Consider the following 18,636-nt stretch of genomic DNA (forward strand, 5'->3'; position numbering starts at 1 on the left):
TGGTTTGGATCCAGGATTTGTTTTTCACTTTCTTTAACTTGCATTTACATTTCTTGCAATTTTGACTGTTTTCTCAGGATCTTGATGAAAAAAATTTAATACATTTAAGGGACTGAAAAATGTTGTTATGCTTGATAGATTTTTGTTGGGCCTTGGTGGAGGTATGCTCTCTACTGAGTTTCATTCTGGTTTATTTATGTGTTTATTTGATGGGGACATAGCACATTAATGAACATTAGTATAAATCACCAGATTTAAACATTGAAACAAGACATTGAATGCTGTAGTTATGACGATATCTTTTTGCTCCTCTCTAGGTGCAGATATCATCTATTATCATCCTATCAGCGAGGATCAGTCTGGTAATCAAGAAGGTGCTTGTCTCCTCAAAACATTCCAGAAACCACAGCACATTCACAAATATAACACAGTGTCCCCTCAGCGTTTTATTCAGAATGTATCGTCCACCACTTAGTGCATCTCTGCATAACCCTCAGACACATTAAGATAATGAGAGACATAAACATGTGTTGTGCTAATTCCTGCGAGGGGGTGACCTTACAGGCCTGAGAAGTGGTTCCATTCACGCTCGACTGTCATGAGATTAGAGGGTGGTTCAGATGGAAATCCAAGACGCAATATGATCGCCATCGGCTGCGAAGCCAGAGTGGGGAGTCCACTGTGGACGACGTGACGACAAGACAAACTCAACAGAAGGTCTCCAGGAACATGTTCTTACCAGGCGCCTACAAGCCTCTGCCAGGGTTCAGTTCCCCATGGTGTGATGCGGTAACACTGCCCTCCGATACACACACACAAAAACACACACTGCATGTATAATTGCACATTTACAATACACTCACACGCATGTGCATTTGTGCATCTTCAGATACTTGTGATATGGCTGATCATGCAAAGGTGCACACACACACACACACACACACACACACAAATCTTATTACATCTGTAGAAGCAAGCATGGGGTTGTAGAGATCAAAGGAGCACGGGTGTAATTTGGTATCTGCGTTTGTTGCATGCTCATGCTCTGGATTCACATCAAAGACATGTGCCACACTTTCAGCTCTGTCCTGGCATCCTCACGACCGTATCACACCACTGATGTTGCTGGGATTTGTTTCCCCTTTGCTGGCTGCGAGTATGTGTCTGTTTTTGTGCGTACATGCAAGTGTTGGTCTTCGTAGATGGAAAATAAAAAAACTGCACTGATTTATGACTATATATGCACCTCGGTGTGTCTGTGAGAGAGCGCGTGAGTATTTAGGATAGGTGAGAAAGTAGTTAAACAGTGGAGACAGAGGGGCCATTGTCTGCTGAGGGAAAGCGAGAGTGAACCATGTGGGAGAGAGATTGAAGGAGGAAGAGGTTTGCTGCTCGTTGTTTTATACTAACGGCTAGTGTGAGTGAGGTCTATTTTTTGGGTTTTAAAAGTTATTTTCCCTTCGGCAGTTTTTCATGACATTTTATTTCACAATAGCTCAGATAAATTAGAATCAAGAAACAAGACCTGGATCAGGCCTGAGATCCTCATTGCTCCGAGCCTCTGGGCTGACCCCACTACCGCTCAGGAAGTGTTTAGATTTCAGTTAATGTTCAGTTTTCTAAGCTTCATTGCTCAAATTCTTAACATTTCCACAAATAAGTGAATTCCAGCAGGGCAGTCCAACAGAAACAGAGCGTGTGTGTGCCTGATGTTCTTCCCCACTGAGGCCCAATGGGCAGTTTCCAAGGCGCCAAGACCTCAGACCCCTTCCACTGCCAGGGGCATAGATAGAGGCCGCTCAGACACACACACAAACACACACGTTAACAGTCCCACACTCTCAGCTCTGGTCCTATCTCTATTCCATGTTTGGTTCCTTTACAGCTAAATTTATCTGTCTTTGTCGTTTTTCTCATGTTAGGACATCAAAAAGTATTTTTCCAAAAACAAATTCTACCAGCGGAGCCAACTAATGCCACTAGCTCCCTGTTTACACTCAGATTCTAGGTATTCTAGTATCCATGTCTTGAACCACAACCGTGAGTCAAGAATACGACATGCCTGCACAGAATTCATTAAACAAGTTGATTTGTGCTGGAAGAAGTGAAAATGATCTCACCACATTAACAGATTGTTTTCACTTTATTCATGAAAATGGAATTTTATGGCTCGGCAATAGATGGAAATGGCTTTTTTAGTAGGGAGGTGGGTGTTGCACGGGGAGGAGGGCTGCAGGAGAAATGGAGCAAAAAATATTTGCTTCATTAATAAATAAGTAATTTGCAAGGCTACTGCCCCGGGTCCCCAGGTTCACAGAAGCCCCAGGTTCACATATGAGCTGGTCACACGGATTTGCACCATCAAAGTACAGTATAGGGGAGGCTGGGGCACACCTAATCAAAGGCAGATTTTTTTTTTCTCTAATCAACCAACCCTGCTGGCAACTATAGGCTTTCTATCAGATTTAATTCCCTGAAAATGCACATCACGTGACCACTCACATGCACTTGGCATGGAATGCCAGTGTAAACAGGAAGCATTTGGATGATATTTGCAGAATTGTTGCAGATTGCCCAAACGATAACTTGTCTAATGCACATGTAAGCAGCTGTATCGTGCAGAAATGCATAATTTAACTGCACAACAGCTGTTAGCAAAGACAACAGGGTCAGCAACACTAATGCTGTGAGGGTCAAGTGAGATGAGCCTGAAGAATCAGCGAAGGCTTCATCGTGACCTAAGAGACCTAATCAGTAAGCAGTTGTGTCTATATCATTGTCCCCAAACATCTCTGTTGTTGCAAACCCAGACTAAAACTCAGCTCCTGACTTTTCAAACTAAAATGGAGCCAGCAACGATTCCAAACTTCTCAGTTTTAGTGGCTCTAAAACTCTATAGTAGTGTGGATGGCCGGTGAATCCTTAGCGAAGTTGAAGTGTTTCAAATGAAAATGTAGTAATATGGATGTAGCCTCAGTGTGTCGGGTATAGACCCTCAGATCGCCTGGTTCCAGACCTCTTATTCATGGTAACTCAATCAGATGATTGAACCGAGGCTCCGCCAGACTTTTAAAACTGTTATCCCTCTTCTTAACTTTCACACTTCAAGTCCAGCACTCAGCCACATCTCTGCCGTCACCTGTCACTGGGAATAAAAGTTCTCCCACAAGTAGAAAGTCCCAAGGAAGCCGCTTATAGTTCAAAAAGTTGCAGCATCCTGAAACCTGAGTTGACCGGAGCGGAGAGCTTTGTGATGTCCCACACCCCTCCGCTGCAGGGTGATTGAAGATAAGCACATCAAACGGAGGGAGGGGGATACAGTGACACAAAATACTGTATCAGGGAAACACTTTACAACCCCTCACTCTGATCTGTGAGGGGGAAAGAAACTGTGGTGCATGTGTTAATGCACTTTAAATACAGTACAACATGCTGCCTGAGAGGTCACTGACCGAGCAGGGTTTGGCATCTGTGTTTGTGTGGACATCTGTGTCTGTGTGTGTGTGTGTGTGTGTGTGTGTGTGTGTGTGTGTGTGTGTGTGTGCGTGCGTGCGTGCGTGCGTGTGTGTGTGCGTGTTAGAGAATAAGAGAAGTGCTCGGAAACAGGTATAAAAGCAATGGATTCCACAGATCTGGATGACGGTGACACAAAAACAGAAATATAACCCGAGTGCTTCCAGTTTGATTTAATTAGCTGGTACTTACTGCATACTTTGTTAGCTGTGTGACAGTTGGTGTGGCAGGCAGGCTGAACTAAATCCAAGTCCATCTCTGCTGTGTGTGTGTGCGTATATGTGTGTGTGTGTGTGTGTGTGTGTGTGTGTGTGTGTGTGTGTGTGTGTGTGTGTGTGTGTGTGTGTGTGTGTGTGTGTGTGTGAGGACCTGCCTCTTCCAGTCTGTCACCGTGTTTCAATATCTGTGTAAATTCACTCGCACGTCCCTGAGCACCTGGAATGTGTCGATACGCAGCTGTTAATGGTTAAAATGTTGTTTCTCTGATCAACACAAGTGTAGTAACTCTGTAAAATGTTTGTGTTTTGTTGAAAGACAAAGGTCGGCTCTGTTCAGTATTATTCAAAGCAACTGCTCCAGATATTATGGCCAAACGAGGAGCTTTTTTTCCTCACAGGTACTCCTCACACCATGACTCATTTGGTCCTGAGAAGGAGGAGGAGGAAGTACGTTCAGATTCTTGGCGAAAAACGTTTAGACCCCTGAAAGGATGCATTTTGTCCAACGTTTCATTCGTTATGGACAGGATGTGTGTGAAGTCTGCAGTGTGCTGGTGACAGCAGCCACATGATGTCATGGTTTACATTCACTTCATTTACTTCATAGGTAAATGATCCAATCCAGGAGAGAAAGAATCAGCAACCCGAAGATGGATAAAGAAGCATTTTGGAATCTATTTTATCCCAGGAAAAATAAAGGTATTATATATTTCTTTTCCTGGCGCTGGTGCATTTCCCTGTTTAGAGTAAACCACCACCTCCATATTGGGTAGGGACAGAGCTTAAATTGCTCAGTTGCTTTTAGAAAAAATATGGAACTATCGTTTATACCACAGTGGAAACCTTTTCATTAAGATGTCATTCTTACTGTGCTTCATATGTTGTGTTGATACCTACATCCAGACACTGTGCTGTGGGTCTAACAAGTATAGTTTCTAATCCTTTTGTGAATCACAGTGCCATGAGACAAACATTAGCTGTCCCCCTCAGTGGCTTCGCAACAGAGTAGGCAAAAGAGACAGTGACCGTTTTGTGGGAACCCCTATGACTGGCCACGTACAGGAGACTGCAACAAACATAATGGTCGGAAACCCCTCAACAAGACCCATGCCACTAGCTTTCTCCTAGAAGACTCATAATGTTAGAGGTTTGGTTGAAGACCAGAGTCAGGGGTTCAGTTTTGTTCGATGCAGGGCCCCCTATCGGTCCCTTTGGCTTGGAGACCCTAAAGTCCCTTGAAACACTTCTGGTTTCCTTCAGGTAAAGAACAAGTATAAAAAGATCATATGATTGCAGCTAAGAGAGAGAACACTGTATCAGCCATAACAGACTGTTATATTTGTCATAGCTATTTGATTTGTTGTCTTTTAGAATTTTTATGTGACTTAAAGGGGACATAGCATGCCCATTTTACCACAAGTTGATATGGTTCCTTGGGGTCTTAATGAAATGTCTGTAACATACTTTGGTCAAAATACCACAAGGATCATTTAAAACAGCACCCTTTTTACCCTGTATAAAACAGCCCTCCACAGAGTGACCTGTTTTGAGTGCCTGTTCCTTTAAATGCTAATGAGCCAGCTCCCCCCTCCCCCCTCTCCCCCCATGATTTTAAACGATATAAATTACATATTTTATATGATATAAATTATCAAATATGCATCCCATACTTTGTATTCCCCTTCTGTTGTCCTGGAGTTTTAATTTTCCCAATCACATAATTAAATGTCCCCCTCTGCCCATCCACTACCAGCACACAAGCAGACAGACAGAGAGAGAAAGAGAGAGGGGGGGGGGGGGGCTATGAAGACCATCATTTACCCCCGAACCCCGACATTCAACGGGTACAACAACAAGCGGAGAAAGCAGAATCGCGGGCTGACCTTATATATACAGTCTATGGGGCTGACCAGCGGAGAAATGCTCGTCCCGTGTGAACAGCCAGGCGGCTGCACGCTTGAGAACGGCGCTGCGCTGCCTTGCAGCGGCGCTTCCGCGTCTGGTGTACCCCGGCGTAACTACTGTACCCCGGCGTACAGTAGCGCTGAACACTGCGGAAGTCTTCCACACTGCTGGCTGTGTGGCGCTGACACAAATTCCAGCTCACGCACGGGAGAGCGAGCGGTCGCGCCCGAGCAACTGCAGCAGCCTCCCAGTCCCAACGATCCAGACAAATGCCACATGTGAGTGAATCGCGGGCTGACCAGCGGAGAAATGCTCGTCCCGTGTGAACAGCCAGGCGGCTGCGTGCTTGGGAACGGCGCTGCGCTGCCTCGCAGCCTCGCTGCGTCCGGTGTAAACCGGGCCAAGACCATGTAGGGAGACTTCCAGTACCTTGTTACGACACAAAACCCAGGAAGCGCAATCGAGTCGCTCAAGCATGACGTTTCTGACTTAGAGGAACCATAACAAAACGCGCGAGTGTTTTTTCCCCAGAGTTTTTGGGTTGGTAGACATGCCAGATACCCACATTAACCTGTAGAAGCACTAACAAAGTGGAATTTGCATGCTATGTCCCCTTTAAATAAATAATCCAACTATCCATCCATTATCTATACCACTTATCCTTTTAGGGTCATGGGGAGCTGGAGCCAATTCCAGCTGACATTTGTCGAGAGGCGGGGTACACCCTGGACAGGTCGCCATCACAGATACATAAATACATGAATCAAAATAATGACTGGTAAGCTCTGAATAAGGCAAACTGTCACTTAAAACAGCAGCTATGGAATTAAGTTTATGCCAAGTTACTCTAAAGTGCTCGTTCCTTCTTTGGAAATTATTTTACTTATTTTTTTTACTTAAAGCTTGTGAGGATATCTTGAGCAGTTATAGAGCAAAGCTCCCCTGAAGTTTTGAGTGTCTTGAGTCTAAAAAAACAAAGCAAGGTCTTCCCTGTTGAGGTCAGTTGCAGTTGCTTTCCTGCAGCATCAGTCTTGCAGCTCCTCACGGCTCTGGACATCAGTGGAAGGGGAACAAGCGAACCGAGCAGAGAGAGGACAGGAGCTGGAAGTCAGGTGTAAATGGGCTGTTATTTAGCCTCCGCTGTCAACATACAATCTGGACGATATCATGGTTGAGGGTTAAGAAAATCTAGCCTGTGAAAGCTATCTATCCTCTAGTGACATTTGCTTCTCACTAAATGCTGAAGCGAAGCCAAATTATTGTGAAAGGGTTTCCACTCTCGAATCCAGGAGTTATAAGGAGTAGTGGCAGGTGCATGAAACCAAATGTGATGGTCCAATTTCATGCAAAGATTCTATCTATCTATCTATCTATCTATCTATCTATCTATCTATCTATCTATCTATCTATCTATCTATCTATCTGTGTATCTATCTATCTATCTATCTATCTATCTATCTATCTATCTATCTATCTATCTATCTATCTATCTGTGTATCTATCTATCTATCTATCTATCTATCTATCTATCTATCTATCTATCTATCTGTGTATCTATCTATCTATCTATCTATCTATCTATCTATCTATCTATCTATCTATCTATCTATCCTAATAGGCTCATATCTGTTCCAGATTGACAGTGCAGTTTTAAACACTCCCTCTCTCTCTCCCTCCCGTCTCTGGACGCTGCGTCCTGTTTTGACAGACAGGCTAATTTAGGGAGCACTACTTTCGGCTCTTTCTTGTTGCAGGCCATCTCTTGGCATTTGAAATCCAGCTGAGCTCAAGTTGCCTGTCCAGCTAAGGCGGCCATAACTTCTGTTGAGAATGCTTTCAGCGGCAACACGCCTCAAATCTAAAAACTCCACGCTGTAACCTTACCAGCCTTATTTTTATCTTCGGTGAATGACGTTTTATACTCGCATGTACAATGGATTAATGGCCCGGGCTTTATCTTGTGCCGATCATGAGGATGTGGTCTGTGAGATCCCACGTACACACACACACAAATATGCCAGCATAAATACATGCACACACTGCCCCCAGATGTTTCCCGACATGGTCTGCTGTGACATTTGTTATCCCTGCATGCATCGTTCACTCTCTATGCCCTGCACAACAGAGATCTGCACTTTTCCACTGGAACTCTTCTCCTCTCCCTCCTTTAGAAATCTTCTGAACCACCACGCAAAAAACAAAATGGTTGGGACAAAAATATTCATTAGTGCACGTAAAATGGTGATAATCATTGTTTTCTTCTTGTATAGATTGAATTACGGTTGTTCTCAATCTCTTTGGCTCATTTGTTGAAACAGTCTTTTCGCTGAACTGCAAGTGCAACTATCACAACTGTTTCATGGGAAACACAATACTCACACAATTCTATAGCATGTTTGCAAAAGGTATTCACTGATCCCAAAATTGCAAATGCAGTGTATGAATGGTGTGAAAGAATAATTGTGGCATCTAGAAGTCTGTATGAATGTGTGTGTGAATGGAGTGACTATTAAAAAAGGGCTTTGAGTGGTCGATTAGACTGGAAAAGCTCCATGTCAATACGGCCCATGCTGTCCATCTATCATGTCAGAGTTATTTATTGAATAATTGAATTATTTATTGAATTTGGACTAAGTTGAATGGATCATTTTGCATGTAAAACAACGAATTGAGCAAAAGCAAACTGTAAAATCATAATCGTCTCAATGGTGGACAAAAAAAATCACAAATACCAGTGTCTTGCCAGAAGATGCCACAGTTCATATAAGACATCTACAAAGACTCACACCATAAGTTTCCCAAACGTGCCATCCAAGTGATCATTGAGTCATCCACATATTCTGAAAGGGACATGGAAATCTGTCAAGCAGCCAAGAATTACATCTGTCACAGATGACCAGCTCAAACAGACTGAAGTGTGTAGAACGTTATTTGTCAGAGAAATTGATTAGTCGAGAGGAACCAGAGTGAGAGAGGAATCGAATCGCCACAGTGATTCAGTCATCTGACTAGTGGCCACTGGGACGAGTCAACAAAAATGTTGGTAAGCAGCCAAGTGCTGTTACATCATCAGATGGTTACGGGAGGATGAGGAAATTGCGAATTAAATCCACTCACTATAAATGTGGTGCACGGTGCGATAACTCACACAAATGACACAGTACTCACTCTCATATGTTTGACAGATTTTCTCTCTGGTTCATTTCTGCAGTAAAAACATCAGGAGAAGCTATGAACTGGTTTTCTCTTGGCATTGATTTGTTTCCTCTGTGGGAGCAGAACATGTTACAGCAGCTTTCAGAGACTCCTGCAGGTTAAACAAACCAAACTGCAGATGGACCCACAATGCACTAATATATGGCATTATGTTGTTGTTGTTGTTGTTTTTTCAGAAATATAGGTTTAAAGGAGACATATTATACATATTATACTAAGGTTTACATTCTCTAATGTTCAGAAAAAAAATCACTTTCCTCATACTGTCCATTGCTGCAGCTCCTCTTTTCAGCCTCTGTCTGAAACGCTTGGTTTTAGGTCCTGTTTGTTTAATGATAAACTCAGTCTGCTTTGATTGGTCGCCTGGCTCACTTTGTAGTGGTCGACCACATGTAGGAAATGTCGGCCTCTCTTGCTTTAACCTGGCTTTGTAAGGGGGTGTAACAGACTGACCGCTAGGGACGCAATAGGCAAATGTGGGGCATCATGACATCACAATGATGAGAACAAGGCATTCCAGGAGCAGTATTTTCTGCGGGGGACAGAAGCTCTTTCCCTTGACTTTGGGATTTTTAACTTTACAGAACTTTTACATTCACAAAAAAAACATATAATACTAGTCGAAAGAAAACGTTTACCCACAATATGATATCTCTCCTTTAATAAGGGGAAATGGGATGCCAATCGTGTGAGGCACCCTATTGAGATCCTGTTTCTCAAAAACAGGGGTTGTCTTATACTTCAGGGTTAGGGTTAGTATACTGCAGGCCAATACGACCCTAATATGGAAAATCCTTGTGTTGTTTCTGTGCGGTTTTCAGCGGAGCAGTTCAGTGGTCCACCTTCATAAACTGTCCTTGAGTTGAGTCCAGGTCCAGTCCACAGAGCTCCTGGGGGGTCCTCCTGCTGACCTCAGTTCCTCTTCGGTTACAGATCAATTCCAAAAAAAGTTCTCCTCAGTCACCATCCCCACCAGCAACAGTGCGAGGAAGAGGTCCTATTCTGGTAGCTGCATTCAATGACAATTTAAGATTCTTACAGAAAAAAACCTCTCCAGGGATTTCTTCATTAGAGCCTGACCGATATGAAAATGTCCGGGCTTATACCGATATTTAGGAATAAATGCTTTCCGATACCAATATACAGTATGAGCAGATATATGGTCTCACTTTACATTTGAACTTCTGTAAGACAACTGGAATTGTTCTTTTGGAAAGCGTACCAAATTGTAACTCCTGACCAAAACATTTTTGGTCTACCTCTGCCACATAATGTGAGGACACTGCTGGGAATCTGCAACACTGTTCAGTCGCAACCATCTCCTCTTGTGCCTCCCATGGAGCGCTGAGAGCATTGAAAACTAGAATGTGACTCAGTAGAGTACAAACCTCTGCCAAGGCCCAATAGTCCCGCTCTGAAACCAAGTTTAAATTCACTATATCAAGACTTTTATTCAATGAATTATTCTCTGAGAAATAAAGGAAAATTTCTAAAATCTTTAAAGAACGTTAAAGAAAGTTGAAAAAAAAAATTTATATAGATCTGCACCAAAATGTAATGGGTTTGTCAGTGACCAATACTGCATCCCTCCACTAAATTCCATGATAATCCATCCAGTATTTGTTGCGTAATCTTGCTCACAAACAAACCAACAAACCGACAGGGGAGAAAACATAACCTCTTTGGCGGAGGTAGCAATGTGTTTTGAGCGCTCTCTGGTGGACAAACCTCATAATCACACAATTTCCAACAGCTAAAGTTGTTTTCTGCATTGTTTATTCTGTAAAATAAAAGTTTTAACATCCGCGGATAGCAGCAAACATGAGAGCCCGATACAGATATGTCATAAAAAGTAGCATTTTGACCAATGTTTTGGCCAACCGATAAAGTGGTGGGGCCACAACCGTATCAATGACAACACCCTCAATCGCATTTCTTTCTTCAACTCTGCTGCCTGTAACTCTACCGTCACTTCTGTGCTACTATAGGTGAGAGTTGTGTAGACAGCTGCGATGGATCACATGCTTTGTCAGATTGTTAACACAAAATGAGACGACACTTATGAACATCAAACACATCCCTTCTTTTGTCAATGCACTGTCCTCTCTGTTGTTGCCATGACCACGTACTGTACCATTACTGTGAAGAGACAAGAGCATTTCATTGAGAATGTGTTAATGTTATATCTTGCCCTAACCCAGAATACACATGCAAATGCACACACAAAAACTCAACACACACACTTATATTCACACATACACACACTCGTATATATATACAGCCAAAGCCCTGGCATGTCTGAAAAGAACTCTTTGATGGTGCGGCCCTCAATCCTCATTTGCCGTTTGAGTTGGCATTGGCAGCGCTCTCCTGAGGTCCCCTGGCCCCTGCATACACACACAACACACACACAGACACACACACCCACACACACACAGCCCTGAAAGCTTCATGGAGCCTGCAGGGAGTCAAACTGCTCTCACCTGTTGTCTCTGGCAGCCTAAGAGGAGACGATTAGCGCCCAGCACTGACAATATGCTCTTTGTTCCCCTCTTTCTCTCACTCTCCCTCTCTTGCCATCTCACACTCACAGTCTGTCGCTTCTGCTGCTGCTCACTTCCCCCTCTGCCCGGCCGGCCTTCTGTCTGTCCTCTGTTTCGGCCTCTCAGTGTCTCTGTCACTCTTTGTCAACGTGTCCATCGAGCTCGCTTACTATTTCTGTCTCGCTCCCTCTTACTCTCGCTCTCTCCTTCTCTATTCATCTCTAATGCCCTTGTGGCCGTGAGAGCAGCGTGTGGAAAACAGTTGAGCACTTTATCACAGATCATCGAGGTAATCCCTCACAAATTCGCTCCGTGATGGCGCTGCACATGTCCGGCAGAGGTCTCATTGCCGGGCCCAGTCACGATGCCCGAAGCCAGATTTAACTCATTTTGCTTTCCGGTGTTATCAAGACTTTGGAGGTCAAATGTTTTATACATTAGCATCGACGTACAGAATAAGAGAGCATGTTCCGCTCCGAACGCATTAGCATGTATTAGTGAGGCCTGGTCGTCCTTCACTGGCATCTGTGGGTGAGAGGTTATAACAGTGTCTCTTCACACCAGCACAGAGGCTGCAAACAGCTTGACTGTGTCACTTCCTCAGGCCGGGTCACACATGTACAGCTGTATATAATGTAGTCTTTATAACCAGAGGGAGAGACCTCTGAGATCTCAGAGGGTCGAGCCAGCGTTCCTCCTAAACACAGCGGACGGCTCTGAGGGGCAGGGTGAGGTGAAGAGAGGAAAGGCGGGTCTGTCAGATCAGTATCAGCTACACTTTAATATGAAAATAACATTCTTAAGTCTCCTTGGTTTTCAGGCTTAAAGGAAAGAAGAATCAGGAACATTGCCTGTGATCTACAATATAATTATATGGATCAATCACTAATGAAATTATTACCTGTTCTTATTAGTAGCAAGTGAGTAACAACTGGAACTTTCAGAGGGAAGAAAAATAAGTTACAGTGCACATATTGTTACCTCCGCCAAGGAGGTTATGTTTTCACCCTGTCCGTGTGTGTTAGTTAGCAAGATTACAAAAAGAAAAACTGAACAGACTTCCATAAAACTTGGTGGAAGGATGTGGTATGGGTTCAGGGAGGCACCCATTACATTTTGGTGCAGATCCATACCTGCCACACTAAGCCATTCAACTTGTTTGTATTCTGACTTTCCAAGATATTGAAATTTCTCCAGAGACCTGCAGTCATTCTCCACTGTCTCTGCTGTCCATGCCCCTGCCTGCTCCACTCCTTCACCCAGGATTCGCTAACTTTAACTTAATTCTTAACTTACTTTACACAAACCAAGAACCAGACACGACACGGCTTTAATATAATGCGTGGTTTCACATTTCAGTTTTGTTCCAAGTATTTACAGTAATTACTTACAGACGTGTGTCTGCAGTGCTTAACTGTATTTGCAAATATACTCACTGTATATACAGGATTTATATATACAACATTTTTATACTTTGTGTTTATAATAACTTCATGGTCAAATACTTAATCATATAAACATAGTTCTAAATAATATGATATTTTCAGTGCAAATACAGTAGACTTTGACAGCAGAAACTGTAACATCACTGTAGAGGACGTTCAATTAAAGAGACACGTGGGATCAGTTGAAAAGCAAATTTACATGTATTTACTGTGGAGGATTTTCACAAACAATATTTGAAACTTTTGAAATAATGAAAGAAGTTGAAGTTGCAGCTGAGAAGAAAGAGTGAAGTGTTGACAGGAGCTGAAGACTCAGTTGAACTAAGAGAGTTTAACCGTGGGTCGAAGCAAAGCTGAAATTTGACCTGGAAAAGCTGCAGCTGAAGTGGAAATCAGGAAAATATATTAAGCTGGATGAATTGTGTATGAATATAGGGGGATCTATTTTCTGATCATTTAGAAAGTTCATTGTGAGAACATCCAGTCTGTGTTCGTAACCGTGAGGCTACTATAAATCAACTCACGATGATTTATTTATAAAGCACAGAATCACACGTTTGCCTCACAGAACTTCATTATATGTCTCTTATCAAAAGTTCAAACACAACAGGAGCCTCACGCACAACGCACACATAACTGAACAATGACTTTACTGTGATATGGAATGGGAAGGTCAAACATAAAAAAATTATATTCATAGCCAAATTTATATTTAGTCATTTATAAAGCAATAGTTATATGAAGTCAGTTACTCTGGACATTTTCCAGAACTTTCCCTGCCAGTCCCCTCTTGTAAAATGTCCAGAGAACGTCGGGGTGAGCCCATGCGAGAATTCAACAATAGAAAATGAGAAAGAGGTGCCATGCTCAATGAAGACGCCAACAAAGATGTTAACTAGGAAAGACAACAAGATTTGAGAGCTTTGGTGATAAGGGCCGACGGCACAGTGTCGATAAGCTGTAAACCAAAACACGTGATTTTGGCAGCGCAACTTAGACGTCATGTCCTGCCTCCTACATGCTCCAGACACCACCCCTAAACTCAATGTTCCAGAAATGTTCCTGTTGTTGTGATCCCGTCTGACCCGCACAATCTTCCAGCTGCATTCTTCTTGAGAAGAAAGGCAAACGGAAAATGCCCAGGCCCAATTTTCCGGACAAAAGTTGTATCAGACACATAAATGCAGCTTCAGTCAACAGAAACACTCAACTTACTGCCCTCCTGTTTCTGTTGGCCCCTCTCAAACTGCAGCAGTGATTTGGTTTAAGTTGGCAGTGGTGAGCAGCTGGAACACAAACTCTACCTGTCAGCTGCTGGAGGCTTGTATCATCCTGCTGTGGTCCCGTCCAGAGGCAGCCTGAGTCTCTGCTCTGCGTTTCCTCAGCTCTGGGCTGTAGTTCATGTGCCCTGAACCTGACAACATGATATAAAACCTGAAGTAATCCATAATATCCTGGGATGTCATTCGAGCTGCCTTTTTCAACTCAGCAGTTCACTGTAATGACGACCGAAGAACCGAAGCAAAGAGAGAGAGAAAAAGAAACAACGTATCCGAGCCAAACTCTCTCTGTGGTTATTTTACCATCCATTGATGACAGAACACATTAGGAGACGACAGAAGAAACTCGGCTGCTTCAGCTGGCTGCAGACAGGACTGGAAAGTATTGTAGAGGACACAGACTGGCCACCGTTGATGTGGCCGGTCTGTGTCATGGAAATAAGGTTCAAGATCAGTGTTAATGTGTTCCTTTAAATGAAGCAGGGCTCGGGGTGCAGGGCTGTGGGGACGTCAAGCTTCTTGAAGGTGCCTCTTAAAACCATAGACTTTATGTAAAGATGGACGACAGGACTGCTCCCAAAAGTGAAGCCAAAGTCTCTTGATTTCGATTAGTCTGAACCCAAAAGATAGACTACATCAATTTTCACAATGCAGAGGCAGTACAAACAACATACTGCTTTTATATCATTATTATTTCACATCCACCAAAAGTTATTCTCTTCACAAACTGTAGCCTTGTTCATGGGAAGTTCAGCCTGCATGGTTGGGTGCCATCAGAAGCTATTTCCTGCTGTTGCTTACAATCTGCACCATTTGTCAGTCAACCTAAATTCTCTCACACGGTTTCAGGCTGAGCCATGTCTGCCTTCATCTATCAGGTGTAATAATCCTAACTGCATCACTGCAGCTACTGTTTGTAAGATGGAGACAGCAGCATAGAGTCAGTTGCAGCTCAGATCTGCTCAGTAACAAACATGACCCCCAGCTGTTAGGAATTCAACCATCACTGTGTTTTAGGGCTTCACTGATGGGCCATGACGGATTGAGTCCGTACTCTGGTTCGGGGCCTCTCTGCAGACACACCGGAGCTTTATTACACTTCAATATGACTCCCTGTGGAACCATGTCACCCAGCCTGACCTGGACCTCTCCAGCCTCCTGATTAGTTGAGAGCCCCCCAGTAACAGATCAGGACTCTCTTTGGTTGGCGGGGATATGATTCAGGCACGTGCTGTAAATCAACAGACCAGAACAATGACTCCCAAGGAAGTCAGCGGACATGATTCACAACTCTGTGTAACCTGGACCGAAACAAGGGCTGATCTGAAGGAAAGGGAGTGCTTAAGCCTTGGATACAAATCCTCAGCCAAACTAAAAAGTTGCATTACCTTATATGCACTAACTTCAACTTTTAGGATCCCTCGTCTCTCCTCTGCAATGTGAAAATGTTGCTCTCAGAATGCATGGCTATCTGCTATAAATTCACATGCAATATTAATGGAGGTTTTTCTTCTCCGTCCCAGAGAAACAAGGTTCTCCAAACATCATCAGTGGTGGATGAAGCATTTTTTGTTGACAGGATTTATGTGAAGTCAGAGCAATCAATATTTTAGCTCATCTTCCACCCTGCTGTTGAGAATGAGTTTTATTTGCTGGCTGCAGCTTTACAGGATCAAGAACACAGTAAAGTACATTATTGGATGTTGACAGCTCTGGTTTATTAATGCCCTCCACAGTGGCAGCTCTCCCAAAATCATATCGCTGCACTGACATGCTGAGACAACGTATGTAGAGAACATCCTGTTGTGTGCGCTCAAACGTAGACATACATTACCACCAATGAGTTATTTTATACTGACGCTAAACCTCACAAATCCTACACAGCTCTCCCCAATATGAATGTGCATATACATCATTAAAAAAAAGTATTTTTAGCATCAGCGTTACTGTTAGTATTAGTGTTATCTTTGGCGCTATCTTTACCGTTAGCTCATTGCTGTTATCATTCATCGCAATACGGATATTGCTAACGGTTCTTCAAAGTTCTACGAAGTGCTATCACATCTACAAAGAAATTTTGCAGTTTAACTCTCCCCAACTTCCACTAGCTGTAACTGACCCAATGTGGTGGACTGATATACTGACAAAGTAGATTTTAGATGAGGGCCTCATTACCGCTCTGATATCTGTATGCCAAAATCAAAAAAGGCCAGCATTTAGTTAGCTTAGCTCAGCATCAATATTGAAAACAAAGGGAACCTTCTGGCTAAAAAGGAGATCGCCATAATCCCATTTCCCAGAAAGTTTAACTATTTCTTTGAGTGAACTCTGCAGGTCCAGAGTGATTATATAAACAAAATAGTAAAGAGAAACATGTATCAAATTTGTAACACTGGCCACAGAGTTATGTATTCATTTGTACATAGTGTTCGCCACACAACATGAAATTCCAGACATGTCCAAGTGGAAAGACTAAAACCTTTGTCTGTATTCTCTCTGGCTTTTTCGCCGACCATATATCTGCACGTCAAATTCATTCAAGGTTTTCTTTCATGCCCGCTGCACTGAGGAGGTTATTATGAGTCAGAGTTACCAGCTCGAACCCACTGTTTCAGATCTTTTTTATCTGCAAGATCAGTTCTCTGGTGTGTAGTTTGGCATGAGGGCGCTTTATCGCCCATCGTCCTCCCTACTGTACGTCTCCCAAACTCCCCTGTGTCTCAGTGTCAGATAAGGGCATGAGTTGGCTCAACACACACACACACACACATGCTCATACAGGTAGAGTCAAAAGGCGTAAACCTCCTTTTTCTGCTTGATACTGATATAATTACACCAGATTAAAAGTGCGTGAACTGCTATAAAAGGTCACAGCTCGGATAAAATGTGCGTTCACATGCTCCTCGGAAGCTCCCATTTCCCGCGTTTTAAAGTCGTTACAACTTTGGCTTGTTCATGTGCGTTGAAGTCGAAATATGGAAAAAACATGGACAGTGTAAAAAAACAAAAACTGTTCAATTTATGTTTAAACATCAGCGTCACGACTATTTCCTGTATTTTCGAAGAGCAAAGAAAAAGGATTAGGTGTGACAGGCATATCAATAATTTAAAACATATGTGTTAATCATTAAAATGTCTGCATTGCCTTAAAAGTTTGTTGTTAAGCACTTGTGAGAGTTGGACGCATAGTTTGCAAGTGAAAAACTGTAACATTTGAGAAATTGACATAACAGCTACAATTTTAGAGCTGATTTTTTAAAATAATGCTTATTGGTTTATAGGTCATGAAATCAGGAACTACATTTTTGCAGATGTTCCGCTTGTAGTTGCTATGACTTTTCCCAGTCGGGAATTCATTTTTACGATTATTCCGACACTGTGTGAATGTCGTAAAAGACCTTTGTTATTTCTGCTATTCACAACATGTTTACAGAAAAAAAGAAATCACTGCGTCAATGCACATCGAGCATCTTCTTCTTCTTTGATGAATAATGGAGGGTTTGGAGTTGAAGTTTGGTGGGAGTTATTTGTTCTATGAGCATGAAAGATTAATGAATCAAGGTCACTGCCAGATATTTAGTTTATATAATCTATCTAAAAATCCAGTAAATGAAACACCTGCTTTGTTGAATAAAAGCGTTTACGTATTTTTTTATCTGGTTGGAAATCTCGTACAAGGGTCTGACTGTAGCAGGCATTGTCAATAGCTCCCTCTGGACCGGGCATGAGTAATTACAAGACATTTGATGTGGACCCACTCCACAAAAATACAAACATTCTCATTGGAATAAGTCAAAATGGAAAGGGTTTGGCCGAGAGTAAACTTAATGTTTTTTTAGTTTTCTTTTTTTTGAGTGGACAGAGGTTAAGGCCAGATTAAAATATCAAATGGGCTTTTGGGACGATTACAAAAGAAACAGGATTTTTATGTGTCCTCTTCAGCAAACCAGAGCGGGCTGTGTGCGCTGGCAGCCGGTGAATGTGAGCGTTATGTTCTGACTGACAGAAGAATGAACTGCTTTATTACCTCTGCACTGGGCTGCCAGTCATCAAAGGTGTCCATCACACCACTGCAATAACAACAAGACTGTAATGTATTAAGATATATAGCTCCAAACTGTAACCTTGCAACAGTAATCCTGCTGTGAATAATAAAGTCACTGTGCACAGAAAAGAGTTTGTTCCCTGCTGCCATTTTATCTCTCATCAAATCCACAGTCTTCATCTCTTTAGCGAGAGTTCAACCGTCACCACTCTTCACCTACTCCCAGTGTCACGCTCCCAATGCAGCTCAAATCTCAGTAGATCCTGTTTTTATCACCAGAATCACACCAGAGAGAGCCAACTCCTATCTGATGGCTTCAGCTGCTGCCTCCCCCAACTTTCATTTCCAGTCGATAAGCATCAAACACTTTATCCTCCTCATACCTGCACAGCAAAATGTGTTTGTCAGTCAAATTCAAGGGGATCGAAATATGAAAACCAAATCTCAGGGTGTCAGCGGATGGAGATTGAT

This window comes from Hippoglossus hippoglossus, chromosome 13 (assembly GCF_009819705.1).
Source record: "Hippoglossus hippoglossus isolate fHipHip1 chromosome 13, fHipHip1.pri, whole genome shotgun sequence".
Taxonomy (NCBI): Eukaryota; Metazoa; Chordata; class Actinopteri; order Pleuronectiformes; family Pleuronectidae; genus Hippoglossus; species Hippoglossus hippoglossus.